Genomic DNA, 6,338 nt, shown 5'->3' with positions numbered 1-6,338 from the left:
AAAAAATGACATTTGGCGACCAAATATTAATTAGTCGCGAATGATCATTGTTTTTGGCGACCAAATATTATTGGTCGCAGAAGGTTATATTTTGGCGACCAAAAAATGAGTTGGTCGCAGAAAGTTGTATAATTTTCCCGACTAACTACAAATTTGGTCGCGGAAGGTCACATATTTTTTGGCGACCAAATTTTTGGTCACCAAAAATTTATTTTCAGCAACTAAAAAAAATTAGTCGCCAAATTTGTATTTTTAGCGACCGATATTTTAGTCGCCGTTGATTGAGATTTGGCGACTAAAAAAGTTTGTCGGCGAAAGTACTTTTTCTGCGACTAATTTGGTCTTTTGGTCGCCAAAAGTTTGTGGAGGGAAATTTGAAACATGGAGGGGGGAAATAAATTTTTTTGGCGACAAAAAAAATTTGGTCGCCAATCAAAAAACTACGTCGTTTTGTACCTGGGAAACAGAAAAAAAAATTAAAAAAATTTAGAACCAGTGAGTAGCCTTTGTGTATGTGAGGCCAATTTGAACCCTTCTTCCTTTGTGGAATCTATGGAAGGGTTGACGAGTGATATTCTGGCGATGAATGAAAGAGAGAAAGGGGTTGCATCGTTGGGGTTAGCTTCGGTGGAGGTTGCACAGGGGGATCCGTTTCGGCGAGTTACTCAGTCGAAGCCCTTTGAGGAGTTAAGAGAGGAGCTTAATCGTATGAAGGCTTCCATGTCTGGTGTGGATCGGGAGGATCTGATCCCGTGTGATCTTATCCACGAGGAAACTTCAACCCTAACAGCTTCTGCCCTAAATCTTCTCCAATCTCGGTGGTCAAACATCGTAGAAATGGAGGGGAGTGAGGAAGCTGTTGTAGATCGCGAATAAGTATATCCCAGACAGCCTCTTTTTTGCTAGGGCGAGAAATCTGGTATCGAAGCTTGATGCCCTTCCGATGGCTAGGAGTGTCCATTCTCATGGAGTTGGTGGTGGTATGGCTGATTCGAAGGTTTACACACCTATTGGAGGTCGATCTGGGTCAGGTGGTCGTGGAGGAAGGGGAGGCAGAGGCCAAAATCCTGTGGCCCTGAATCCTGAGTTGAATGTGGTTTCAGCTGTAGACAATGCGACTCCTGATAAGCCATGGGCTTCTATTTCTGATCTCTCTCGCTCTGTCTTTCTGGTATGTGTGTTTCTGGTATGTGTGTGCGCGTCTCTCTCTCTCTCTCTCTCCATCTATTTCTGATCTCTCTCGCTCTGTCTTTATGTCAACTTTTTTTTGTTCTTTTAGGGTTTAATTGATTGATGTTAATTTTTTTTAATGAGAATTTGATATGCTAAATAAGAGATTTTCATTGATGGGTGGTTCAGGGAAATGGGTTATGTTGAAATTGGGTTATATAGTATATTCACCAAGTGTTTGATAAAATGTCAAAGTGAAAAACCTTCAATTGATTAGTATTATAGTTCATGTGCATGAAGTTGTTGCTAGGGCTCTAAATTATAGGTTATTTTTAATTGTCAGGTTAAGCATACTATTTGTTCGGATTGGTTGTTATACTTTTGGCTCTCCTGGTAATCCTAACTGCCCTTTTAACCTTGAATTGATTTAAAAGTTTTAATTTTGTATTATAAATCTAAGAGGACACTGCATTTCCCCAAACTGTTTAGCTGATGATCTCAGGTTTAACTTGTAAATGCTGCTGATTAGAAGTTCAAAATTAAACATTCAATTTTGAACATCTAAAATACGAAGTTAGAGGTTAGAAGATGCATAAGAAATGAGAGGGGTTTTCAACATAAGGCACAATATGCTGCTGAAGTGACAAGCGATTTCGTTTAGATTTGAGAAGCAATTGTGTTGTATATTGGCTGTATAAGTGTTGCTTTGAAAGAATTTTTTTTAAAAAAAAAGTTTCTAAAAACCAACGTTAGTATTTTGAGATTTTTAAGTTGAAAAAGAAAATAAAATGAAAACTTGAAAAGTTTCTACCTTTTGAAGTACAACTACTTAGCATGTGAATTCAAATTTTAATCTAAATAAGGTGCAATTAAGTGGAAACAAATTGGACCTATGTAGTTAAACCCATCTCATGCTATAAAACATGCTTCTTGTTGTTGTTGTGAGGAAAAGGAATAGTGCTAATTATTGGAATTTGGAGTAATTTGTTAATGTAACAAAAAAGTAATAATACATGTTTCTTGTGTTGGCCACTTTTATTTTTTCAAAATTGGAAGTTTGTTTAACGATCATATAGGGATGCAGATAATAGTAAATATTTCTATGCTATTGATCACTTGCTTGATATCAGTAATGTTTACTTTCCAATTTCTGCACTCTGTAGTTTAGGCCACATTAATATTTTTGTTCCGGCATAAATTGCCATAACAAACTGGAATCTCTGAAATTTTCTCATTGTCCACTAGAAGTCTATAACGACCAGGCAGGACTAGAATAAGCTTTTATAACCTATGTGTCACCACTATATATAGCTTGGACCTTCAAAATGAAAAAATTCTTGAAGTTTTGAGAAATGTAATTCTATTTATTAGATATAGATGATTTGCTTTGCTCTACCTAATTTCTTACTGCATAGAGAAATGTAATTCTATTTATTAGATATAGTTGTGCTGCCTGCAATTTTCTTTTCTTTTCTCTTTATTTTCATTACAGTAATGAATACCCCTTGTGAGAGAGCTGAGTACACTCTAAAACTTTATCTCTCCCCCTGAATTGTGGACCCTCTTTCTTAGAAAGTTTAGTACACTAGGTCGGTTGGTGTACCCATGGCATATGAATTTTTTGTCTCCCACTCCCTTGTGAGAATATTTAAAATACTCGGATTCACCAAATATGACAAGGGTATGAGTGTGAATGTGTGTCCGACACCGTATTTAATTTGAACACTTCGATTATGTAATTTTTTTTTATTATATTTGAATAAGAACTCACAGTTCTTAGTAATAGAATACTTTTATAAATAAAAGATAGAAATTTCATATTTTTCTCCTAGATTCTATCTAATGTCATATACATTTCTACATAATTTATAATATTACATAATATGTAATATATACACATATATATGTGTGTGTGTCTATGACGCATCCTTGTAACTATATTTAATAGTTAGATACATATTTCAATGTCATTAGACAAGGGTATGAGTGTGAATGTGTGTCCAACACCATATTTAATTTGAACCCTTCGATTATGTAATTTTTTTTATTATATTTGAATAAGAACTCACAGTTCTTAGTAATAGAATATTTTTATAGATAAAAGATAGAAATTTCGTATTTTTCTCCTAGATCCTATCTAATTTCATATACATTTCTACATAATTTATAATATTATATCATATGTAATATATATATGTGTGTGTATCTAGGACGCATCCTCGTAACTATATTTAATATTTAGATACATATTTCAATGTCATAAGATTTAAATTTGTGAAGATTTGATACTTGAACACTGTACCCGAATCGATGTCCTTACATTGTTGGTTCCAATATGTATATATAATTTTGAAAGCAAGTGTTCATTTCTTTGTTCCAATTGCCTAATTTTCTTAGTATCTACTATTTCTAAATTACTATTGCATATAAAACTACCTCATCACATTCTGACCATGTGATCTGAATCAGCCTACTCCAATTGCCAAATTTTCTTAGTATCTACTATTTTTATACATTACTATTATATTTTCCTAACTGCCTCTATCTTTGGATATTTATAGACTAGAACTGAAGGGTTCTGTTTTGTATGGGTCTATCAATCATTAAAGAAGTTACTGAAGCATGAGGATGTTTTAGGATTCTACAAGTAAGTTTAGGATTCTACAAGTGGTGAGGAATATATAATCACTTCGAGATTTCATTTTGGATTTATTGATTCTATGTATATTTGGTTTTATGACTGTAAAATATCTGGCTTTGGATTTATTGATTCTATGTATGTATCATATCGATATGGTAATCCAAACATTTATACTAGTAACAATCAAAGTGGTTATTCTTTTTCTATTGATGCAAGAGATGAAGAGACGGCTGTTTTCACCCTCCATTACCAAGCGAACCAGCCAAAAAACTGGGTTTTGGAAGGGGCAACATTAAACCATTATCGCTTAGGCACAAGCAAATTGGATCCATGTTGGTCTTCAGCCCACCTTCTGATAGCAGCCACAGAACTTTGAGTTGAGAACATGGAAGCAAGATTAAAGAGTTGAAGAAGAAATATGTTACAAGAAATGTGATCAATACAAGAAGAAATGCTCCTAATTTTAAGGTTTTCATGATCTCTCTCTAGCCAATCTCTTTATGTAGACAGTGTATTATAGTGCTTGATATGAAGCATATTTCAAGTTTTAGCTATATATAGATCTGATGGTGGAAAAAATACATTGGAGACTTCAAATATTTTAAGTTAGTGTTTCTACAAGTCAGGATAGCAGCCATAGACTATTGTGTTAAATAATAACTAAAAGCCCCATTATTAGTTTATGAGTTGCACTATAGATTTTTACGTGTACTTGACATCACAATTTCCATAACCATTAAAACACTCGGCAGCAAAACAGAGCTAGCAGCAGCAAGGCAGAATCAACAGCAGCAAGGCAAAGACACACTCCCACACAGCACCTGGGCAGCTATTCATAGCAGCTAAACTAAAGCAAACACAACACAAACCAGAATTTATAGACATTAACAGCAGGCGGACACGGCACCTGGATAGATTTACACAGCAGATCACCTGACACTCCAGTAGAATGTGTAGACAGACCACCAGAGTTTAGCCTAACCAGTTCCATATTTGAGGTACCAACACAAAAACAGTAAACAACTCCATTCTACATAAAGAAATACAACAATATCTAATGCTATGAGGTTGATTTAGACATTCTCCACATATTTGTCATATGTGCTTCTATCTGCTATGGTTTAGTGATGACTTGTTATAAATAAACTCACTATTATGTAGCTGTATTTGTGCAGCATGTCGTTAGAACTAATGGAGAAATACCTTCTGTTGATGAAGCAACTTTAGACCATCAAAGATTATTGGACAGGTATTCAGCTATTGTTTTAGGACTGGACAAAAGCTCCCCTTCCCCTCGTCCAGAGAAGAAAAGATATGTAACGCCCTCAAAATTAACCCATTATATATCATTGACATGCATTATTTAAAGAAGACAATTTATTAATTCATTCATCAGAGTATTACCAAATAAAGTATTACATGTAACATCGGATAAAACGCCCTACAGGCTTACATCTTTCCAAGCCAACACTTGGATACAAAAATATGAGTTCTAACTCAACAAAAGAAAAGCCCTAGGCTTGAATGTTTACATGTACTAATAATTAAAGACAATTAACTAAAGGTAGTCTTCTCCAATCCAGAAGCCAAACCCTCCCAAGCTAAGTCCTTGGAGGTAGTTTATCACCTGAACCTGAAAATGATGTTCCCATAAAGGGTGAGCCACAGCCCAGTAGAAATATACTAAACCACTTATAAGCAATGAATAAAGCAATAGTATTCAACAGATGGTTAACCAAGATAATCAATTACTTCATTTTACAATCTCATGACACTATTGTCTAAGATACATTTTACTTTCCAATTTTAACAACATGGCTCAGAACCTGGCCAAACTTACAACAGTGAATCACATATATAATATTCACATCCTTCCAATATCAACAACAAATGAGACTCAAGCTCAAATCAAACACTTCATACTTCCAGATTGATACACATTTTAGTGCTGTATCAATAAGACACTTCTATATAAATAAGCACACATAAAAGTGATGCTAATGGAGTCCATCCCCTATCTCCTCCCAAACAAAATCCGGTTTAGAGGTCCATCCCCTATCTTCCCCTAAACCGTGGAGTACATCCCCTATCTCCTCCCACACACAAAACAATGTATGCAAATGCAATGCTCAATCAATACACGTATTTTCTGTATCAATGCCATAGTCAACATTAATGACTTAACCAATGTGATTAGTTTCAGTTATTCCTAATCCACATGCAATGTCTACAACAATCACGACTATCCTCCACCGATAGCCCAAAACAGTTATTTCTAAACTGAAAATAACTATGTCAACAATTCAATAGACAAATGATACCAATTACCCAATTACGCCATTTAATCAATGAATTCCATGAATTTAACTCTCTTTTCCCAATTCCATGAATTACTTATACAAATTAACTCAATAATACAACTAGGGTTTTTCCCAAAATTTATCAAGTATCCCCCAACATGTTAAAATACCAAAACTTAGAACAAAACCTATATAATGGAGTAGGAAATCCCTACCTCAAAGAAAAC

General features: G+C 34.6%; 1 long non-coding RNA gene across 1 annotated transcript; it reads left to right on the top strand.

The window, feature by feature from the left end:
* The first annotated feature begins 522 nt into the window (after positions 1-522).
* LOC145788737 (uncharacterized) lies at positions 523-5,104 on the top strand. Its single transcript, XR_014362308.1, has 4 exons — positions 523-1,186; positions 4,028-4,279; positions 4,564-4,809; positions 4,987-5,104. It is a non-coding gene; the product is annotated as an uncharacterized LOC145788737 (long non-coding RNA).
* Positions 5,105-6,338: the final 1,234 nt, after the last annotated feature.

Source organism: Camellia sinensis, chromosome 2 (genome assembly GCF_055761805.1).
Source record: "Camellia sinensis isolate YWXY chromosome 2, ASM5576180v1, whole genome shotgun sequence".
Classification (NCBI taxonomy): domain Eukaryota; kingdom Viridiplantae; phylum Streptophyta; class Magnoliopsida; order Ericales; family Theaceae; genus Camellia; species Camellia sinensis.
This window is presented reverse-complemented; position numbering and strand designations above follow the sequence as displayed.